Source organism: Nyctereutes procyonoides, unplaced genomic scaffold (assembly GCF_905146905.1).
Source record: "Nyctereutes procyonoides isolate TBG_1078 unplaced genomic scaffold, NYPRO_anot_genome, whole genome shotgun sequence".
Classification (NCBI taxonomy): domain Eukaryota; kingdom Metazoa; phylum Chordata; class Mammalia; order Carnivora; family Canidae; genus Nyctereutes; species Nyctereutes procyonoides.
The window spans coordinates 82,177,839-82,201,790 of record NW_026575125.1 but is presented as its reverse complement, the minus strand read 5'-3'; the positions used below and the strand labels follow the sequence as shown (position 1 = coordinate 82,201,790).

At 43.4% G+C, this 23,952-nt stretch overlaps 1 protein-coding gene across 7 annotated transcripts in view; it reads right to left on the bottom strand.

Annotated features, from left to right (window-relative positions):
* The window catches only part of PAK3 (p21 (RAC1) activated kinase 3), a 263,749-nt gene that overhangs the window by 221,318 nt on the left and 18,479 nt on the right, over nucleotides 1-23,952 (bottom strand). The window contains exon 1 of one of the 7 annotated variants that reach the window (XM_055337746.1): nucleotides 4,988-5,021. The exons of the other annotated variants lie outside the window; for them this stretch is intronic. The gene's annotated coding sequence lies outside the window, so the exon portion shown is untranslated. Of the gene's footprint in view, nucleotides 1-4,987; nucleotides 5,022-23,952 lie in introns of those variants that run through there. 7 annotated transcript variants of the gene reach the window in all.

Sequence of the window (23,952 nt, the reverse complement as noted above, 5' to 3'; positions counted from 1 at the left end):
ATATCGATTCTAACATTTTTCTTCGCCCTTTTCCCTTGACAATGCAGGTCATTCTGTCTGTCCCCTTAACAGCTCCCGAGGCAAATCTAACACACACACACACACACACACACACACACACACACACACACAAACACACACACACACACACAGAGTAGTGATGGATGCTTGGTGAAAATAAAAGCAAAACACCCTTCTGGAGGCCTCAGTCTTTCTGTCTAGCAAGTAAGTGGGTTGAACAAAATGCTCTGTTAGGTATTTTCTTTGGTCCTAGGATTCTGATATAATAATGTAGGGAAAGCCCCAAGTATAGCCCACAAACCTGTGCTTCAGGCTCTGAGCTCCAAGGGGCAAACTAACTTCAAATTGTGTTTTAAACAGTTATCTTTTGTTAAACAGGGTCTAAAATGTGGGTTAAAGGGAAAAAAATTGTATTATGCCCCTGAGCCAGCTGACATCTTAACGACGAGGATTACTCTGCCTTTTGCCTCTCCTGCTTTAGTTTTCATTTATTGTTCCCGTGGTCAGAGCTGCAAAGCCCATCTTGTCAGTTGCCCCTCCCCATCCCGCCTTGTCAATTTCTTTTCCGGGTGTGAAGGCAGGTCGCACAATCCAACCCTGTACCAGCTGAGGTTTCCCCCCCGCAGAGCTTCAAGTTAATGCCATTCTCACCTCAGTGGAAGTGTTCCGGAAGTGTCAGAAAAAAATTGGAAGAGGTGTTAAATTTGCTTTGTGACTGCAACTCCCTTTTAGTTCGGTGAGGCTGGCTGAGGATTTGATGGGTTTTATAGATTTCAATATCAAGAAAGTACAAAATAGCTCAGCTTTTTAATTTACATTGTCAATCACCGAAGTGCCTCCTGCCCCCGTGGGGCCGCTAACTAGATCCGTGCTTGCTGCTGCTTGCCAACTAGGCAGGCACTCCCTCTCCTACCTGCTTCGCAGGGCTGGGTTCAAGACCACCAGAGTGTGCAAGGGAATTGCTCCCCAGGCACTACCAAGAAAGAAACTGGAGGAAATGAGTATTTTCACTCTTCCACGGTACAGCAGATAGACTCTGGTCAAACTGCTGGAGTTTAAATTCAAGTTACTGAATCTCCTGGGTCTCCGTTTGCTCATCGTGGGACAGGAATAATACAAGGTTACACCTCATAAGGTGACTGAGGAGATGAATCGGGTGAAGTGCTGAGAACAGTGACCACCGCATGTTAATATCGAAATAACTGCTGGCTAGGCTCACTACCATTCCTCCTTGCCAAACCAGTCTTGCAGCTTTCTGATGTGTAACAGTCTGCATTTTCTGGCCATCTCAATTCACCTGAGGATGTGTATGCACACTATAGAGATGGGGCTGAGCTGAGAGGTTCATCTTAGAGCCCTTCAGGTGGGTCCAATGTGCCCATTGTCCTGTTCATCTATTTATTCAGTCAGCAAACATTTACTGACCGCCTGATATATAGTAGGCGCTGCATAAGTGATGAAAGTACATGAGTGAATGAGCCAAAGTCCCCACTTAATAAAGCTAATGCTCCAGCAGGGGATGCAGGCTCCGGATAGACAAAAAAAAAAAAAAGTGAAAGAGACAGGAAGGGGCCTGTGTGTTCCAGGGACAGAAAGTCAGTGTGGCTGGGATTGGGAGCGGGGCATGAGAGACCTGAGGCTGGAGAAGAAGGCAGGGGCAAAATCGTTCGAGATTTGTGGGCTAGGTAAGGAGCTCTGTCTTCCTCCTAAGAACATTGGGAAATAGGGCAGCCCAGGTGGCTCAGCAGTTTAGCGCCTCCTTCCACCCAGGACGTGATCCTGGAGACCCGGGATTGAGTCCCACGTCAGGCTCCCTGCATGGAGCCTGCTTCTCCTTCTGCCTGTGTCTCTGCCTCTATCTGTGTGTGTGTGTGTATCTCATGAATAAATAAATAAAATCTTAAAAAAAAGAACATTGGGAAATAAATGAAAGGTTTCCAGCAAAGGATGGATACACTTGAATGTTTGATAAGGTTCTTAATGACTGTTAGGTGCAGTTGAGATTGTGGGGGGCAGGGCTGCCACTATCTGATACGATGTCTTTGTGAGCATTACAGAAAGATGCCCCTTCCTCAAGTTAAAAACAAAATAAGCAAAAATAGGTGAGTCTTTTAGTGTACAGCCTAAACAGCTTTACGTCCTGCCCTGGGGAGTTTGCCAGAGTCCTGGCAGGCAGTAGCCTTGGGTGTGTGTGCCCACATTTTTTTCCTTTATGCATTTCTTGCCACGGGAATACATGTACCATCAAGAGGACTTTGCACCCCATTGTTCCACCACTGCTCCCCAACCAGAAGTGATACCTGTGGGTGGGAGGGATGGTATTATAGACTGTGAGAGCATTGGGTGGTCAGTAAGAGAAGTGAACTCAGGGAACACCCAGGGCTTGGGCGAGACAGCACCCACTTATGTGTGTCACTGTGTGTGTATGCATGTGTGTATGAGTGCACATGCATGTTCTCCAGAGTCTGTGCATGACCCTGTGCACTGGTACAGGTTTATGTGGAAACAGGCTCTCTTCCTCTGCTCTCAGACTTGGAGCCAAGAAGAGCAGAATGCGTCTACCCATCTGCACACTCTCTTATGTAAGTTGGTATGTGTCTGTGATAAAAATGGCACATTCATAGCTATAGTGCCCTTCCATAGTGTACAACCTGAACATCCATGTGTGGCAACCCTGGCAGCAAAAGTTGATACAAGGAGATTGGTTAGGAGGCAGTTACATTGGTCCAGGAGAGATATGATGGCTCACACCAAGTAACAGAGCTGAGGAGGTGGTGAGAAATTGGCAAAATCAGGATATATTTTGAAGGTAGGTCCATAGGATTTGCTGGTGGCTAGGAGTTTACCTGTGAGGGAATGAGGGGAACTGAGGATAATGACTAGAGGCTTGACTGAAGCAACCAGGTGAAAGGTAGTGCCATTTACTAGGTGGAACTGACAGAAAGAAGAACACTGTAGGAGAAAAATCACAAGTCCTTCTTCAGGCAGTTTGCATCAACTCCAGCTGTCCACCTAAGTGGCAGATCTATCAGTTCCGGTGTCTTTAAGCTCCTTCCCACTGAGGATCTCAAAGCCCTCTGGAAAATCGGTAATCCCTGATACGTATCTTTGCCTCAGCGGGTTACTTTCTCTGTCTCTTTGACCTGGGATGAAATAATGACTGCAAATTTTTCCTACCAGTTTTTCAAGATTCCTCATTTATTTACAGGATTCTGATGCCTCTCATACAATCTCAATCTTTCTCTCTCTCGTGCGCACACACAGACACAGATGCACACACATACACACACTCCATTTCCAAAGGTCCCTTTCTGAGATTGCTTTTTATCGAAACCCCAAAACTTTCCTCTTTAGGGAGTTCACCTTCATTCAAGGTCAGGAATTCTCCATCTGCCCCCACCCCCAGGCTGCCCAGACACCTGCCATTTCACCAAACCCTCTCCCCAGGGGGAAAAAGGTCTTGGAGCGTGGAGCAGAGCCAAGTGAGTGGAGAAAATGAGCCAAGTACTGAGAAATTAGAGTCATGCTAACTAGGGCATGGGGAAGGGAATTAATCAGGAAATCTTAAGGTGGTTATGATCTCATTGATTGCATTAACATCTAGCCGCAGAAGACAACAGATTGATTAGTGCCACAATGGCAGCGAGGACGAGGGGACAGAATTAAGCTAAAAGTGTAGCGCCCAGGGCCATATCCTCCATACAGAGAATTAATGACATCAGGGATAGTCCAATTTCCTTATTTCCTGGCCCGGCACATTCCCATAGAACCCACTTCTTCCCTGGACATACGCCAGGCAGCCTAGGCACCACACACTTCACAAACATCAACTGTCTCCCCGAGCACTGTGCCCGTCCTCCCCACTATATTGTGCTATCCCTCTCCCCCAAATATCCCTTTCCTGGGCTGGCCTAGGGGAGGCCTCTGATGAATGAGCCACTACTAGTGATCCAGGCAGGTGTATGGGGTCTGCCCTTGCACCATCAGTGCCAGCTCTCTCACTTCTGGTGCCTTCCTCTAAAACTGCCCATATTGGCACAATTGGAAAAAAAAAAAGTCCTCCCTTTCCAGGGATAGGTGGTGGGCTTGCCCTCCCTCAGTGAAAGAACATGCCATGTTAGCCTGGCCTCATTCTGGCCAGCAAAACATGGTAATCCGAACTGCATGGGCCCTAATCCAGATGAGCACATGAAAGGAAATAGCAATCAATAGCAACAACCATGGCTCTAATTTCTTTTCTTCAGCTTTAGCCATGTGCTAAGCGATGGGCTAAGCACTTTATATGGCTGATCTCATTCAGTCCTCGAAGCAAGGCAGGTATGATTAGCATCATCGTTTTAGAGCTGAGGAAACTGAGGTGCAGAGACATTAAGGGAACTGTTTATGGTCACACAGTTAGAAATGTGCAAAACCACAATTTTAAACCCGGGCCAGTCCAACTTCAGAGCAAGCGTGCATCACTACCCGGGTGTGTGGTGGTGAACCTAGAAACATCCCTCTACATTTCCATCCTCTTTCTTCCCTTTGTAGTAGATGCAAGAATCTCCAAAACCATTGTGATGACTCCCAACACTCTGGCTTCAGCCCTGACCTCTCTCTTCAACTTTAATCTTCAGCCAACTTCTCTCTGCTGACGGACCCTATTCACTCAAACTTCTCTAAAACTTTTTTTCCCTCCCAACGAGCTCTCCCTCTAGATTTGCCTCTCTCTGTCCATATTATCCCAATTTTCAAGCTCCTAACTTTAGAACCATCCCCAACTCTTCTCTCTGACCACATCTATCCAAGAAAGTGCCAAATTGTGGTGATTTTTCTCTTCTTCCATTTCAAATGTTTCTTACATACCTTTTGGCTCACTAAAATACACACACACACACACACACACACACACACACACAAACTTCTTAACCCACAAGTTCCCATGGGTCAGAAGTCCAGGCACAATATGCCTGAATCAGGGACTCACTTGGCTGAAATCAAGGTGTCAGCGACGGTTGTGATTCTCATGTGAAGCTGTTAATATAAAACATAAAAGTAGAGTACAAAGAATGTCCATCTGCTCTTCATTCACATTTCCCAAATATTAACATTTTACATTTGCTTCATCCTTTGCTTTCTGTCCCTAGTTATATATACACATGCTATTTTTTTTCCTGAACCATTTGAGGGTAAGCTGCAAACATCATGCCCCTTTATCCCTAAATAATTCAGTGTATATTTCCTAAAAAACAAGGGCGTTCTCTTACATAAGCCATCGTACAGCTATCAAAACCGGGAAGCTGGGCAGCCCGGGTGGCTCAATGGTTTAACGCCGCCTTCAGCCCAGGGCCTGATCCTGGAGACCCAGGATCGAGTCCCACGTCAGGCTCCCTGCATGGAGCCTGCTTCTCCCTCTGCCTGTGTCTCTGCCTTTCTCTCTCTCTCTCTGTCTCTCATGAATAAATAAATAAAATCTTAAAAAAAACGGGAAGTTAATATTGACATAACACTACTAAATAATCAAAAGACTTCTGTCAAATTTCACGAATATCCCAATAACATATTTTAGAATGACAATAACAAATGTATCTGGTATAGGACTTAAACGATCAATCCTTGAGTTTAGTTATCATGTCTCTTTAGTCTCTCTCTTTCTCTTTTAAAGATTTTATTTATTCATGAGAGAGAGGCAGAGACATAGGCAGAGAGGGAAGCAGGCTCCTTGTGGGGAGCCCTGTGCAGGACTCAATTCCAGGACCCTGGGATCACAACCTGAGCCAAAGTTAGACTTTTTTTTTTTTAGCTCAACCACTGAGCCACCCAAGGGCCCTCTAGGATCTTTTCATTGGAAGCAATCCCTCAGTCTTGTCTTTCACGACCTTAACATTTTTAAAAAATACACTGGCTTCTGGCTTTATCTCATAGCAGAAAGAAGAGCAGACTACTCCATGACTTCCTAACTACAGAGTCATAGAATATGGAAGGAACCTAAAAATAAACTACTCCCCTGAGTCCCAGACTGTTTCCAAGCACTCCTCAAAATTTTGCCCATATAATTTACCCAACATTTTTCTTTAAACTGGTTCACTTTTTAAACTTAATGACTATGGTAGGCAAAATTCCAAATATGACCCCCCACACACCCAATCATCCTGGCTTTTTGTAAAATTTCCTCCCCTCTGAGTGTGGACAGTTATATATACAATCGACAATATGATGAGAAATCACTCCAATGATTATATTATATAGCAAAAGGGAGATGATCCGGGTGGCCCTAATCTTTTTTTCAAGATTTATTTATTTATTTATTTATTTATTTATTATTTATTTATTTGAGCAAGAGAGAGCAGACACATGCAAATAAGTGGGGGAAGGGTAGAGGGAGAGAATCTTTAAGCAGACTCCCAGCTGCACATGAAGCCTGCTGCAGGGCTTAGTCCCATGATCTCGGGACCCATGAGATCATGACCTGAACTGAAACCAAGAGTCAGATGCCTAACCAACTGAGCCATCCAGGCACTCACAGGTGGGCCGAATCTAATAATATGAATACTTTATTTATTTATTAAGATTTTATTTATTTATTCATGACAGACACAGAGAGAGAGAGAGGCAGAGACACAGGCAGAGAGAGAAGCAGGCTCCATGCAGGGACCCCAATGTGGCACTTGATCCCGGGACTCCAGGACCACATTCTGGGCCAAAAGCAGGCACTAAACCGCTGAGCCATCCAGGGATCCCCCCATATGAATGCTTTAATAGCAGTTTTCTCTAGCTAGTGGACAGAGAGGAAGTTAGAGTTATTTGAAGCATGAGGATCTGACCTGCCTGCTGACTCTGAATATGGATGGGCCACATAACAGAGTGTAGCAGGTGAACCTCTAGGAGCAGAGAGTGACCCCAGGCCAACAACCAGCAAGGAAATGGGGACTTAGACATATACCCCAAGAAAGTTATTTCTGCCAAAAAGCTGAATGAACTTGGAATTAAAGCCATCTGCACAACCTCCAGATAAGAGCCTGGCCCAGGGGACACCTTATTCAGAAAACCCTATTAAGTGTACCAGGACTTCTGATCTACAGAACAGAATGAAAATGAAAATACAACAGGATACACTGAAAATCAACTTGGCAAGGGCTACATGAGAAAAATGATATGGTTATGCCAGTTGAGGCAGGAAAGCATTTGACAGTATCCAACATCCTTTCATGATTAAAAACAAAACTCTCAGAAAACTAGGAATAGGGGAGAACTTCTTCAAGTTGACAAAGAACATCTACAAAAACAAAAAAATCAAGAAACAAGACTCCCACAACTACCGAATCAGACCAAGCAATATCTAAAAAGGATTATACACCATGACCAACTAGGATTTATTCCAGGAGTCAGAATTAGAAAAATCAACTAATGTAATATACTACTTCAGTAGAGTAAGGTACAAAGCCACGTATTCATTTAAATAGATACAGGAAAAAAGCATTTGACAAAATTTAACACCCTCTCATCAAAACACTCAACAGACTATAAATAGAAGGAACTTGCTCAACCTAGTAAAGAACATCTATAACCCATAATAACCCACAGCTAACATCATACTTAATAGAGAAAGACTAAAGGCTTTTCCCTAAGATCTGGAGTAAGATAAAACTGTCCACCATTGCCAATTCTAGTCAACATTATACTGCCGGTTCTAGTCAAGGCAATTAGGCAAGAAAATTTTTTTAAAGGCATCCCAATTGGAAAAGAAGAAGTAAAGCTATATCTGATCACAGATGACACTATCTGCATCTAGAAAATTCTAAGGAATCCACAAAAAAAACAAATTAGAACTAATGAACTAGCTCTGCAAGGTTGCAAAACACAAGATCAATATACAGAATAATTTTATTTCCACACAGTAGCAATAAGCAAACCATAAAAAAAATCAAGAAATCAATTCCATTTATAATAGCACCAAAAAGAAAAGAATAAAGTATTTAGGATTCAATTTAACAAAAGAAATACAAAACTTATGGTCCGAAAAATACAAAACATTGTTGAAAGAAATTAAATACATAAGTAAATGGAAGAAATAAATGGGACCTGACCCTGAATAAATGAAAAGACATTCCATGTTAATGGACTGAAAGCCTTGATATGGTGAACTTGGCAATAATCCAAAAATTGATCTATAGATTCAACACAATCCTTATCAAAATCCCAGTTGCCTCTTTTATAAAAATTGACATGGTAATCCTAAAATTCATAAGGAAATGCAAAGGTCCTCCAAAGAGCCAAAACAACCTTCAAAATTAACAAAAAAATTGGAGGACACATGGTTCCCAATATCAAAACTTACTACAAGCTACAGTAATCAAGATAAGTTGTAGCACTGCCGCAAATATATACATATAGACAAATGGAATAGAATTGAAAGACCAGATATAAACCCCTACATTTATGGTCAACTGATTTTTTACAAGTGTGTCAAGAAATTTCAATGGGGGAAGATTACTCCTTTCAAAAAATGGTGCTCATACAACTATGTACCTACATGCAGAAGAATGGAGTCAAACTCCTCCTTCACACCATATAAAATATTAACTCAAATGGATCAAAGACATAAATGTAAAACTAAAGCTGTAAAACTTAAGAGATAACATACGTGTGAATCTTAGAGACCTTGGATCAGGCAATGGTTTCTTAGATACAACACCAAAAACACAACCAACAAAAGAAAAAATAGATAAACTGGACATCATTAAAATTAAAACCTTTAGTACTTCAGAGGACACCATCAAGAAAGTAAAAAGGCAATCCATAGAATGGAAGGAAACATTTGCAATTCATATACTTATATAACTGATAAGGGACTTGTATCTAGAATATATAAAGAACTCTTACCCAATAATAAAAAGACAACTATGACTATGACAATGAAGAAGTGGAAACAACCCAAATGTCCATCAACTGATGAATGGATAAACAAAATAGGGCACGTGCATAATGATATATGATTTAGCAATAAAAAGAAATAGAATTGGGGATACATGCAACAACATGGATGAACCTTGAAAACATAATGCTAAGTGAAAGAAACCAGTGTCAAAGACCATATGTTGTATGACTCCATTTATATGAAATGTCTAGAACAGGCAAATCTACTGACAGAATGTAGAGAGATATAGGAGGGGGGCTGTCTAGGGCTGAGAGAGATAGGAGGTTGGGCAGTGACAGCTAGGGGGTATATGTTTTCTTTTGCAGGGAATTAAAATGTTCCAAAATTGATTATGGGCCACCTGGGTAGCTTAGTTGCCTAAGCGTCTGACTTCAACTCAGGTCATGATCTCAGGGTCCTGAGATTGAACCCTGTGTCAGGCTCCTTACTCAGCAGGGAGTCTGTTTGTTCCTCTCTCTCTCTCCTTCTGCCTCTCCTCCTACTCGTATTCTTTCTCTCTCACAAATAAATAAAAATCTTTAAAGTTGTAGTCATGAATGCAAAATTCTGTGAATATATACTAAAATTCATTGAATTGTACAGTCTAACTGGGTGAATTGTATGGTATGTGAATTCTATGTCAATAAAGCTGATAAAAAGGTAAAGCTATAGCTAACATCATACTTAATGATGAAAGACTAAATGCTTTTCCCTTAAGATTGTGAACAAGGCAAGGATTTCTGTTCTCATTGCTGCTATGCATCAACAAATTACTACCCAGTGCAATAAGGCAAGAAAGGAAAAAAAAGGCTTATGAATGAGCAAAGAAAGAAAACTATATTTCTGATTACATGATCACTTACATAGTAAATATCAAAGAATCTGTAAAAATTCTCTTTGATATAGTAATGGACTTTAGAAAGGTCACTGGATACAGTATCACTATGCAAAAAATGATTGTATTTTTATATACTAGCAATGAATATGTGAAAACTGTATTAAAAATACAATAGCATTTATAATCACTGCGAAAAAAATGAAGTACTTAAGGGCACCTGGGTAGCTTAGTCAGTTGAGTGTCCTACTCTTGGTTTTGGCTCAGGTCATGATCTCAGGGTTGTGGGATTGAGCCCTGAGTTAGGCTCCCAGCTTGGTGGCGATTCTGCTTGAGATTCTCTCTCCTTCTCTCTCTGCCCCTCCCCCACTGGCATGTGCTTGCATATGCCCGCAAACTCTCTGTCTCTAAAATAAATAAATAAATAAATAAATAAGTAAATAAGTAAATAAATAAATAAATATTTTTTAAATGAAGTATTCAGGTTTAAATCTAACAAAACTTGTACCGGACTTGTATCCTGAAAACTTAAAAAAAATCAAAGATCTAAATCATTGTATAGACATATTGTGCTCATAGATTGGGAAACTCTATGTAAGTAAAAATGCTAATTCTCCCAAAACTGTCTAATGGATTCCTATCAGAATCCCAGAAAGGCTTTTGTAAATTTAGGCAATTCTATTCTACAATATATTTGGAAAGACTAATGACAGAATAGTTAAAAATTTTTGAAAAAGATGAATAAACTTAGAGTAATTGCTTTACCCAATATTAAACCTTACTATATAACTACAGTAATCAAGACAGCATCATACTGGCAGAGAGCAAACACAGAGATTAATGGAACAGAACAGATAACCCAGAAATGGACTCCCACAAATATGCTAAGCTGATTTTTGACAAAGGTGCAAAAGTAGTTCAATGGAAGAAAGCCTTTTCAACAAATGATAATGGAGCCATCTGACATCCATAGGCAAAAATAAAGAACTTTGACCTAAACCATCATGAGATGTTAGGAAAATGTAAATTAAAACTACAACATAGCACTAAACACCTGTGAGATTGGCTAAAGTAAAAAATCAATGACAACACCAGACGTTGGCAAGGATGCAGGGCAATTGGATTACTAATACATTGCTCATGAGAATGTAAAATGGTGCAACCACTCTGGAAAACTGGCAATTTCTCATAAAGCTCAATATGCACTTATGTTATGACCCAGCAATCACACTCCTGAACATTTATCTTAGAAATGAAAACTTTCATCCACACAAAAACCTGTACACAACTGTTCATAGCAACTTCATTTGTAATACCCCCAAACTGAAAACAACAAAACTGCCCCTCAATAGGTGAATGGCTGAACAATACCATGAAATACCACTCAGCATTAAAAAGGAAAGTATTATTGGGGCATCTGAGCAGATAAGTCGGTTAAGTATCTGCCTCGACCTCAGCTCAGGTCTTGCTCTCAGGGATGTGAGTTCAAGCCCCCACATTGGGCTCCACCCTGAGCATGGAGCCTACTTAAAAATGAATGAATGAATGAATGAATGAATGAATGAATAAATAAATAAATAGAAAGTATTATTAACATATGCAGCAACTTGGATGGGTCTCTAGGGTATTATGCTGAGTAAAAAAGCCAATATCAAAAGGTTACATATTATATTATTCCATTTATATAACATACTTGTAATGACAAAATTATAGAAATGGAGACTAAATTAGTAGTTTCCAGGGGTTAGGGATGGTGGAGAGAGACATCAGTGTGACTATCCTGGGATAGTAGGAATGAGATCTTTACAGTAATGAATATTTCTGTATCTGACTGTGGTGTTGGATACATAAACCCACACATGCGATAAACTGACACAGAACTGCACCCACACATTACAGCAATGTCCGCTTCCTCATCTGACATTGTACAATGGTTCAGTAAGATGTAACCATTGTGGAAACTTGGGTGAGCTATACATGGGACCCCTCTGTAATATCTTTACAAATTCCTCTGTATCTGTAATGATCTAAAAATAAACAAATCTAAAAAGTCGTGGCTTACATAAGCATTTTGGCCTGTGGTGTCATAGCATTAAAAAAAAATTGTTGAGAGATTTTCTGTAAATATCTGGATTTTTATCTTCTCTTGCAAAGTCCTAAGACATGGAATCCCGAGGCCCACATTCCCAGGCTGCTTGCTGCTCTTTTACCTAGCAATTGCTCTCTCCAGCCTTCACAGTCCTCACCCAGGTCCTGTGGTCATTTATGCTACCACCTTGGTCCTTAAACGCATGTGAGTTTGTTCCCTACCCTATACCTGCCTGAACTTATTTTGCCCATTTCCAACATAGCCATGCCCCCCAAATAGCACAAGCCTGCATGAGAACTCTTGAGCTTAGTAGGCAAGAAGACCAGGTCTTCTTCCTTCTGTTTTCACCTCTGACCATCCCCCCGCCCCTTCCTCATTAGTCCCTGATCTGTTTGTTTCTGTCCCCCTAGCCCTGTTCCAGGTTTTGCCCCACATGGCAAGCCTGTAGGATGCTAACTGTACCACTGGTTTCTTGAACAACTGTCAGGGACACAAGGTGTCCTAAGTGGGTACATCACAGGTCAGGGCTCTCCACCTTCTACCTACTTGTCTGAGCATGAAGATCAGACACTCCCAGGGCCGACTGAGAACTGAGCATGTGCCTCAAAGCTCTCTGACACACTGATGAGTAGACTAGCATCTCTCTGTACACAGGGAGTGTGCGGCACACACAGGACACAATCACTGCTATCTAGGATGGGGCATTCTTGAGAGCAGTACCCGTCCCTGACACAGATCGTACAGACATATCCTGTGCCTACTTTGTTCTGTTTCTTAGAACTTATTTGCAAAAGTCATTCATACTTGAAAATTCTAAATTACAAAAAAAAAATTAAAGGAAATCATTTGTAGCTTCACCACCTACAGATAATTACCATTTACCATTCTGGTGTGTTTCCTTCCAGTCTTTTTTCTCAATTTGCATACTGGCACACACACTCCAAAATGGTGTCACACTTGATAGATTTTTGTCACACTGCTTTTCTCACTTAATCTTATATTATAGCCATGTTCCCTTGTCAATAAACCTTATAAAACAGCTAATTAAGATTAGATTTGAATGGTACCAGTGGCCCTATTTTTTTCCCTTCTCATTTTTAAAAAATATTTTATTTATTTATTTGAGAGAGGAGAGAGAGAGAGAGAGAGAGAGAGAGAGAGAGAGAGAGAGAGAGAAAGAGTATGAGTATGAGGTGGGGGAGAGGCAAAGGAAGAAGCAAATGCCCCACTGAGTGGGGACCCCAATGTGGGGCTCAATCCTGGGACTCCAGGATTATGACCTAAGCCAAAGGCAGATGCCTAACTGACTGAGCCGCCCAGGGGCCCCTTCTTCTAATTTTTAAATAGGGAGTTGCTCTTTGACTTCTTTCTCTTTCCCTCTCTTTCTCTTTCTCTTTCTGTCTCTCCCTTTCCTTTCATCCTTCTCTCTCTCCCTCCTCCTCCTCTTCTCTTTCTTTGACATACAACATGAATATGATGTGAACCAAATTTACAGCAATAGAGGGTTGAGGGGGAAGCAGTGGACCTCAGGAATGTGTAGACTAATGAAGAGGAATAGAGTGGAAAAGCTCCTCCAGGAATGAAAACTGGTCTGCTGAGCCAAGTGGCGAAATGAATTGTCGTACCTCCTTTGTCTGCCAGTGAATGGACCTGGAGCCTGAGGCCAACAAAGACCCCCATTCTTTCCATTATGGAGACTTCAGCTGCGGAAACCCACTCATCACATTAGAAAAATATATTCCTTTTTTTAGGTTACATATATTTAGCCATTCACTGAAACAGCTGAGGCTACATCAGGTTAATGAACCATCCGTAACCATGCTCGCTTACCAACAATTTACATGTGCCGGGCGCTGTGCTCACCCTTCCACTTACCAGAGTTTGTGCAGGAAAATAAAGCTTAGTACTTAAGAGGTGGCCTCTGAAGCAGCCCCCTGGGTTCAATTCTTAGCACTTACTAGCTGGGTGACCTTGGGCAAGTGCCTCAACCCTTTTGCTCCTCAGGTCCCACATCTATAAAATGGGAATAACAGTACTGATCTCATAGGGTTATGTTGACGATTTCCTGAATTCCAGCAGGGGAAAGGCTTCAAAGAGTGAGTACCTCTTGCTTGGAGAAAAAGCAAGTGGTGGCCAGAGCTCAGGCTACCTCACTCTAGAGCTAGGTATAACAAGCTAGGTATAACCACGGTGCTATAAGGTCTCCTGCCTTTCTGTGAATGAAAGCTGATTCCCTTGTCCCCAAAGGTTGGTTCTGAGGCTGAGCAGAGCAGGAAGGGGACAACCGATAACCGGCTGGCCTTCCTGGGCCCATGGCCCCTGCAGCAGGCCTCAGACAGGGGGTTCAAGGCAACCGACCCCAACCAGAGGAGGGTTCAGGGGATATCTCAATAGGTTTCGATCTCCCACCTGGGGATTGTGGCCTTAAGCTCCCAGCTCTCTGACTCAGACAATTTGGCCTGTCCCCAAAGAACTGCTACCTGGATCTTATTTTTCCTCTGTCCCATTTCCACTTCAATCTCATCTTCCTGGAGGCCTGCATGGCCTCCAGGGCAGTCATGGCCTCAGTCCGGCTAGAGAGACAGCTGTCTCGAGGCTAGCCCCTTTGTTCAGGAGAAGCTGGTAAATGAGCAGTAATCCCTGATTTGAGTGATAATCAGCTCCCTGTCTGGATGGTGTGGGCTGTCCAAAATAACAAGTGGGGCTGCACCTGTTGTGGGGGTCTGGCACTTGTAAAGCAAGCTGCTCTGAATGGCTCAAGCCTCTTCCCCAGGCAGCAGCTGCAGCCTAGAATCGGGGCTTTGTTAGCATAAGAATGGAGCTGGCCACGCCAGCCAGCCAGCCAGCTACATTTCCTCCCTCCTCCCTATCTTGCCTCCAACAACAAATGGGCGACCCTCATTGTGAGCAGGCTGGCTTTGCATTTCTTTTCTCAATGGCTCGATCAATTTTTGATTTGTGGGAGAAAGGCCACTCTCCTTTCTTCAAACTTGGCCCAGGTGGAAGAAGAGTATGTAGATCTACTCCTTATTCATCAAGTTCTCATTCCAGGATGGGGGGGTCCGGAAGGGGGGCCCCACGGAACACAACCCTGGGAGGCACGCTACACAGAGCGTATAATCCAAAGGGTGTCTCCAGGAATTGTACAGGGCACAGCCCAGGTGGCCCTGCCCCAGGGGCAAAGGTAGACCAGGGGATTCCTATAGAAATGCTTCAAGCCCCTTGCCACCTAAAGTATGGGGTCTGTGGACCTGTTACCTCAGCATCTGGGAGCCTGTTAAAAATGCAGAAGCTCAGGCCTTATCCCAGACCTAGGAATCAGCAATCTGATTTTAACAAAGGCTGGTAATTCATCTGCACATTAAAGCCGAAGACGCCTGGGTGGTTCAGCAGTTGAGCATCTGCCTTTGGCTCAGGGGGTCTTAGGATAGAGTCCCGCATCGGGCTCCTTACATGGAGCCTGCTTCTACTCCCTATGCCTGTGTCTCTGACTCTCTCTGTGTGTCTTTCATGAATAAATAAAATCTTAAAAAAAAAAAAGCCGAAGACATACTGGGCTACGAAACAAGGCCCTAAGTCTCGAAGTTTCACATTTTTGAGAGTACTCAAGCTGTTGAATCAGAAACTCATGGCTCAAATTTTATCTCCCATCCATCCCTGGGTAGATGACTTCAACCAAGCTCCTTAACCTTCCTTACTCTGCCTCCCCATCTGTAAAAGGGGAAAAATAATGATGATGATGATGATAGGTCTACTATGAAGTTGAATGAAGAAATGCTAATAGAAGTCAGTTATCAGACTGCTGGCATATGGTTGCATTTCAAGAAATAATAGCTCTTATTATTATTTTGCTCCCTGGTAAACAACACTAGACTGCCAATTCAGATGATTCAGGTGTTGACTTGCCCAGTGGAACATTCATCACGAAGACCCCCTTTCCTTTTCCTCTTGCTGCTATGGGAACTGAAAGCAGGAATAACACCCACATCTCCATAGCACTTTGAACTTTCCAAAGCACTTTCACACCGATGATCTCTCCAGCATCAAAGACTCAGGACAGCAGAGCTGGAGGGGATCCTGGAGATCTAGCCCCACACCCTCCTTATTCAGGTGAAGATTGTTCAGTGACCTGCCCAAGGTCACACACAGTTGGCATTAAAACCTGATCCCCAGCTGAGTGCGCTTACTTAATACCAGTTCTGACATGAATATTTGCATAGGGAGAGATGACACTAGAGGCTCAGGTCAAGCCAGGGCATTCATGACTTACTCATGAACACTATCTAAGCTGGACAGATTGAGACTATTTTACAGGCAAGAATTCAGAACCCCCAGATCTGTCAATGCCAAAATTCGATTTTTATAAGTCAGAGTGTGCCTTTTCCCCTTTCCCAAATGCAGATGAAAAGTCTACAGCCCAAGCTCAATTGCAGTCTGGAAGACAGAATAAGGGCCACTGTCCACAAGGTGCTCTGAGGACTAAGCTCACAGCATGTGGGCTGCTCAGGGCCTCCTAACGTTCTCCCTTTCAATTCTGAGAAAAGGACCAGAATATGTAACAATCTTCAATTCAGTGGACTATTCTGACACTTTCAAGAAGACTCTTTAATCACTCGGAAGGATATCAGAGATATGTCCAGTAGAAAAATCAATACAAGTAACAGACAGTGTGTAGCTTGGTATTTGAGGCTGACCCACAGTGACGCCTTCATCAAGGCCATGGGTGTTCTTTAGGCAAAGGTCTTCAATCTTTATGTCTATGATGGGGACAAGCAACCCCAAAGGAAAGAAGAGGAGCCTTAGAATACTCGCAGAAAGTCACATCAGATGGTGAGGGCCCTCAGTCTGGGCCCTGGCAACCAAATGTATCCATCTGAAGGGGACATAGTTCCTAAAACACAAGCTATCTGAAGCTTTCCCCCTCTTGATGTAAGAAATACTCTTCTATTCCTGATAAACAGTGAACTTGTTTGTTGTGGGTTTGTTGTGAGTTTGTTGTGAAGACAAAGGTCAATGGCATTCAAATTTTTCATCTGGCTTCAGAATTTTCACTCTAGTGGAGAATGTCCTCAGATGCCCAGGATGATAGACACAAAGCACAACTGCCCTAGTTAAATAGAGGAGTTTGGCCCTGGTATGTAGTCCAGTCAGCCCACTGTCCCTCACCTTCACTCCAGAACACACTTAAGGATCCATGAAATAGAACATGTGAAGTGAGTATAAGGAAGGGAGAAGAAATGTGTGGGAAATATCAGAAAGGGAGACAGAACATAAAGACTTCTAACTCTGGGAAATGAACTAGGGGTGGTGGAGGGGGCGGAGGGGGGGTGGGGGTGAATGGGTGACGGGCACTGAGGGGGACACTTGACGGGATGAGCACTGGGTGTTATTCTGTATGTTGGTAAATTGAACACCAATAAAAATTAATTTATTAAAAAAAAAGAACATGAAAACTACCTGCTATAAGTAAGTCCCTGGGAGTCATTAATGGCATGTGAGCAGAGAAATAACAGGGCAAGTTTTGCATGGTAGAAAGATTCAGAAGATGGCTTAAGGAGTCAGCTACAGAGCCAGGCACCCCATGGAGATGAGAGCTGGTGAGAATCTAGAGGAGTGGTGGTCAGGATGTCAAGGAACAAACAGATAAGGAGTGCTCTTGAGATTGAGTTGGAAGGAACTGACAGTCGCAGAAAGTGGGAGAGACAAAGGAGGAATCTCGGATGACTCAGGTTTAGGACTTAGAGGAGTCAGAGTATATAGAAGGTCATGTTCAGTTTTGGCCATGCTGAGTGGAATTTCTAGGCTGAGACAGCCCACAGGCAGTTTCGTAAACACATCTAGGGCTCAGGAAAAGAGATCTGGGGTAGGAGTGTTCTCTACCTGGGAGCTATAAACATGTAGGTGATTGGTGAAGTCACAGGCATGGATAAAATTTCCAAGAAAAAAATGTGAAGTAGGAAGGAGAGAGAGAGAAAGAGAGAGAGAGAGAGAGAGATTGAGATTTCTGGTAACACATTTTAGGTCTGGGATGAAGGAAGAAAAGCTCAGGAAGCAGCCAGACAAAAGTAGGAGGTTAGTTGAGAAAGAAGAGTGTCGTGGAATCCACTGGAGAACAAATTTTCAGGAAAGCAAGCAGTATAAATTAATGGTTCAGAAACAACAAATAAGGTAAAAGACTGAGAAATTTTCACTAGATCTGTCAGGGGGGAAATCATTGGTGTCCACGGCAAAAGATGTCCAAGAGAGAACTATGAGAGCAGAAACCAGATTCTGAGGGAAATAAGTCAATCGGAGAAGGACAATCATCATATGGTTTCACTCATATGTAGAATATAAGAAATAGTGAAAGGGATTATAAGGGAAAGGAAGGAAACTGGGTGGGGAAAATTTAGAGAGGAAGACAAACCAGGAGAGACTCCTAATGCTGGGAAAAAAAACACAGGGTTGTGGAAGGAGAGGTGGGTGGGAGGATGGAGTAATTGGGTGACAGGCACTAAGAAGGACATTTGATGGGAGGAGCACTGGGTGTTATACTATATGTTGGCAAATTAAATTTAAATAAAAAATTTAAAAAAATAAGATTCTAGTGGACTGTGGAAATGAGTGGAAGGAGAAGGAATGGAGATAGGCTAAGGAAACTCATTTTTAAAGAAGCTCAACTGTGGAGGCACCTGGGTGGTGCAGACAGTTAAGTGTCCAACTCTTGGTTTCGGCTCAGGTCATGATCTCAGTGTCATGAGAGGGGGCTCCACACTGAGCATGGAGTCGGCTTGAGGTTCTCTTTCCATCTTCCTCTGCCCCTCCCACTCGTGCTTGTGCATTGCTCTCTCTCTCAAATACATAATTAAATCTTTTTAAAAGAGATGCTTGACTATGAAAGGAAGAAAAGACATAGAGTAGTAGCTAGAGAGGGAAGATACAGGGTTGAAGAGAAGGTTTTTAAAGATAAAAGGGACTAAGCATTTTGAAGGGAACCAATGGTAAGTAAGATGTTGAAGACTCACGAAATGCAGAAAGGTGTTGGCAGGAGCAAAGGAGACATTAGGATACAAATGGACACACAGACACTGAGGTTGGAGGCAGCAGGGCAGAAGAATGAGGCCCTGGAAGCCTCTATTTTCTCTATGGAATGGAAAATGAGGCCGTCTTCTAAGAGAGATGGGGACAGAAGTGGGGTTGGAGGCTCGGGGAGGGCGATGAAGTTTGGTTTAAGCAGTGAGAGGAGGGTAAGATGTAGCCCACTAAGGTCACTTTGTAAGATTTCCAAGTACTGTAAAGGGAACAACTAGGATTCCTCCTGCCCAGGTGGCAAAATAAAGAAAGGGAAGAAGCAGATGCTGGATTCATCCAGGAGGTCTCTATCTGGTTGCTCATTAGAATCACTGAAGGGGCTTTAAAAATACCTCCATGATGTGCCCCGCCCCCCTACACCAATGAAACCAGGCATCCACAGATTTTAAAGTGTCCCAAGTGATTCTAATGTGCAGCCAGGACCAAGATCCACTGGACTGTCTATAGTTTGGGCTTTGCTGAACTACCAAACTATAAGAATAACTAGGCAAGAAAGTTGACGCATAAGTTATAATTGCTGGGAAAGATGCACTATGGAGTTTAGGAAAGAGAGAGAAGGAAGAGAAATCTGAAGGACTGATGACCATGAAGACCTAAATAGAGTCAAGAAATGGAAGATTTAGATGAGGTGATGAGAAAGTAATTGGAATGAGGAAGCTGGATGTACAAGCTCTTGCTATCGCAATACCCGTGTTTACAATTTCAGAGGTGAAAGAGTTTGGGGCAATGACAAAAGAAAGAAGTTGGCAACAGGAATAGGTGACCAAAGTGGAGTAGAGATGAAGGTAAATGAAGATAAGTGAGACCAAGGAAAATTCAAGTATAAGTCAGACTCTGTCCTGTGGCTCACCATTTCATTCAGCGTAGGAGCCAGAGTCCTTCTTACAATTTCCTATAAGGCCCAATAAGACCTAGTTCAGTGTTGCCCCCCTGACCTCATCCACTCCTCTCCCCTCACTAACTCAGCTTCAGCCACATTGCCCTCCTTCCAGCCCGGCACATGCCTGCCCCAGGACATTTGCACTTGCTGTTATCTCTACCTATAATGCTCTCCCACAAGATGTTTACATGATAGCTCCTTCCCTTCCTCCAGGTCTTTGCTTAAATACCATCTGCTCAATGAAGGCTACCCTTGTTTTTTTTTTTTAAACATTTTATTTATTTATTTATTTTATTTATTTATGATAGGCACACAGTGAGAGAGAGAGAGGCAGAGACACAGGCAGAGGGAGAAGCAGGCTCCATGCACCGGGAGCCCAACGTGGGATTCGATCCCAGGTCTCCAGGATCGCGCCCTGGGCCAAAGGCAGTCGCCAAACCGCTGCGCCACCCAGGGATCCCAAGGCTACCCTTGTTGAAAGTCTTTGCCTTATATGGAAACTTGATTCCTTTCTCCTAGCCTTCTGTACCTTGACCCCTGCTTAAGTTTCTTCCATATATTTATTACCATTTGACATCCTAAATATTATTCTTACTTATTTGTGTACTAATTGATGGATCATCTCCCCCATCCCTGCCCCCCTGAGCATAAGCTTCTTTGAGGGCAGGGATTTTAATCCCTTTCTTCACTGCTACATCTCTCGCACCTAAAACCATGCCTGGGGGATCCCTGGGTGGCGCAGCGGTTTGGCACCTGCCTTTGGCCCAGGGCGTGATCCTGGAGACCCGGGATCGAATCCCACATCGGGCTCCCGGTGCATGGAGCCTGCTTCTCCCTCTGCCTGTGTCTCTGCCTCTCTCTCTCTCTCTCTCTCTCTCTCTCTCTCTCTGTGTGTGTGTGTGACTATCATAAATAAATAAAAATTAAAAAAAAATAAAACCATGCCTGGTACAGAGTGGGTGCTCCAGAATTATTTGTCAAAAGAACGATGGCATCATGATTCCAGGATATATAGTGGATTGTACATGGGGCACTAAAGTCACCCACAATAACAGCAGGACTCAGGTTGGAGAGGAAGATAATAAACCACGTATTAAAAGTCCAGGAAAAGTGTGGGTGAATGAAGACAGGAGTTGATGAAAAGAAGGGCGGGTGGTACAAATGGCATATGCCTCAAGGACTGCTTGCTTAATTTTACTTAATTGCATTTAATTTCATTTTTAAAACTATCTTATTTTTTTTTTAATTTGTTTTTATTTATTTATGATAGTCACACAGAGAGAGAGAGAGAGAGAGAGAGGCAGAGACACAGGCAGAGAGAGAAGCAGGCTCCATGCACCGGGAGCCCGACGTGGGATTTGATCCGGGGTCTCCAGGATCGCGCCCTGGGCCAAAGGCAGGCGCCAAACCGCTGCGCCACCCAGGGATCCCAAACAATCTTATTTTAAAGATTATTTATTTATTTGAGAAAGAGAGAGCACATGATTCAGGAGGAAGGGCAGAGGGAGAAAGGAGAAGAAGCAGACTTCCTGCTGAGCAGGGAGCCCAACAAGAGGCTGGATCCTAGAACCTTGGGATCATGACCTGAGCCAAAGGCGTCTATGCTCAACCAACTGAGCCACCCAGGCACCCCACAATCTTTCTTTTTAACAATGAATGTATTTTTAAATTAATTTTGTTATCTGTTCTTCTGTTTTCCTCTTCTTTTTTTTTTTTAGATGGACACAAAAGGCCTAAAAATAGTGCCAGGGAATAGAAATGGTCGACCATCACCCCTCAGCTCTGTGGCATGTGCACCCCAGGAGAATGAGCAGCCTACATTTGATAGAGTTGCTTGAGAAATGATGTGTCTGGTAAGGCAAGCAGCAGGTGTCAACTGGTTCATAAACCTGGCCATACATTAGCATCACCTGGGTGGCTCCTAAAAAGTTAAGGCCAGGGGAACCTGGGTGGCACAGTGTTTAAGTGTCTGACCCTTGGTTTCAGGTCAGATCATGATCTCAGGGTAGTGGAATCGAGCCCTAAGTTGGGTCCTGCTCAGCATGAGTCTATGTGAGGTCCTCTCTCCATCTCCCTCTGCCCCTCCCACTCCCCCCACTCACGTGTTCACTCTCTCTCTCTCTCTTTCAAATAAATAAATCTTAAAAAAAAAAAGGAGGGATCCCTGGGTGGCACAGCGGTTTGGCGCCTGCCTTTGGCCCAGGGCGCGATCCTGGAGACCCGGGATCGAATCCCACGTCGGGCTCCCGGTGCATGGAGCCTGCTTCTCCCTCTGCCTGTGTCTCTGCCTCTCTCTCTCTCTCTCTCTCTCTCTCTCTCTCTGTGACTATAATAAATTTAAAAAAAAAGGAGTTTAGGTCAATTGAATCAGAACCTCTAGGGTCAGGGTCCAGGCCTCAGTCCTTGTTAAAAATCTCCCCAGCTGGGCAGCCCTGGTGGCGCAGCGGTTTAGGCGGTTTAGTGCCACCTGCAGCCCAGGGCGTGATCCTGGAAACCTGGGATAGAGTCCACACAGGGAGCCTGCTTCTCCCTCTGCCTGTGTCTCTGCCTGTCTCTCTCTCTGAATGAATAAATAAATAAATCTTAAAAAAAAAAAGCTCCCCAGCTGATGCTTCCACTGCCCAACACTGTGATGTGTTGAGGCAGATGACACTGCAAGAGCGGAAGGCCCAGGGGAGTTTGTTGAAGGCAATATGGGCCTCAAAGGACATGGAAGGAAAGCCTGGGAGACAAGATGGAGCGTGAAGACAATACACAAACATGTATGGGAATGGAACGCCCCAAGAGACAAAAACAGCTTACATTTAGGGTAGTGGAGGATGGCATAAATGGAGAGGCATTAGGACAAATTAAGAGGTCTCAAAAGTTTGAGTAGATACTTTCTGGAAGGAAATTCCTGGGGTGAAGCTGTCCCAGACTCAAAACTGATTGAGAAGGTATGGGTTGCCACTGTAGGCCAGATCCAGGGTCTAAGGGGGTGGAGATATGACCATTGCCTGCAGGTTTCTCTTGGTGGCCTGGGAAAACAAAAACTGAAGTGGACCCCTTGAAGTACACTGCTACAGACTGTGTATTCTGCAACTGAAGAGTAAGTCAGTGTTAGGTCTTTGCAGGAGAGGTGGAAGGCAGGAGAAGTGTTGAGCGGTGACAATGGAGCTGCTTAGAATGAACTGCCTGGATGCTTGGGAGAAAGTGGCTTCTGTGCTGTCCAGACTACTGGGGATGGATGCAGAGCAAGTTTTGGTTAGGTAGGCAACTGGGCTGGCTAGACCAGGATTGAACCTAGAGACAGGGAACTGTTCGGGACCCTTAATTCCACTGAGATTCTAAGTCCGTGCCCATCCCCCCTTCAACACCCCTGGTTGGGTCCCAGAGTACAGGGTAAAGCCCAATTGGCCCGGAAGAACCAATGCAATCTTGAAAAAGAACAATAAAACTGGGGGTATCGCCATTCCAGACTTTGAGTTATATTTCAAAGCTGCAGTGATGAAAACAGTATGATACTGGCACAAAAATACCCACATGGATTAACAGAACAGAATCAAAAACCCTGAAATAAACTCCCAGTTATACGGTCAATTAATCTTTGACAAGGAAGAAAGAATGTGGTTAGGGAAAAAGTCTCTTCAACAAATGGTGCTGGGCAAACTGGACAGCCACATGCAAAAGAATGAAACTGTGCCACTTTCTTACACTATACAAAAATAAACTCAAAATGAATTGAAGACCTAAATGTGAGACCGAGAAACCATAAAAACCCTAGAAGAGAGCGCAGGCAGTAACATCTCTGACATGGGCCGCAACAACATTTTTCTAGCTATGTCTCCCAAGGCAAGGGAAACAAAAACAAAATTAAACTATTGGGACTACATCAAAATAAAAAGCTTCTGTGCAGTGAAAGAAACAACCAACAAAACTAAAAGGCAACCTACTGAATGCAAGAAGATATTAGCTAATGACATATCCAATAAAAGGTTAGTATCCAAAATATATAAAGAACTAATACAACCCAGCTCAGTTCCTCTTTGAAAAGCAACCTCAGAAGTGAAAGGGTACTGGGCAGAGTGCTGCCTATGCAGACTAACCCATCATACGGCACCCCCTTGAGGCCTTTCCTAAAATGGACCTGTAATGCCAGTCGGCTCCCAAGCACTGCTGAA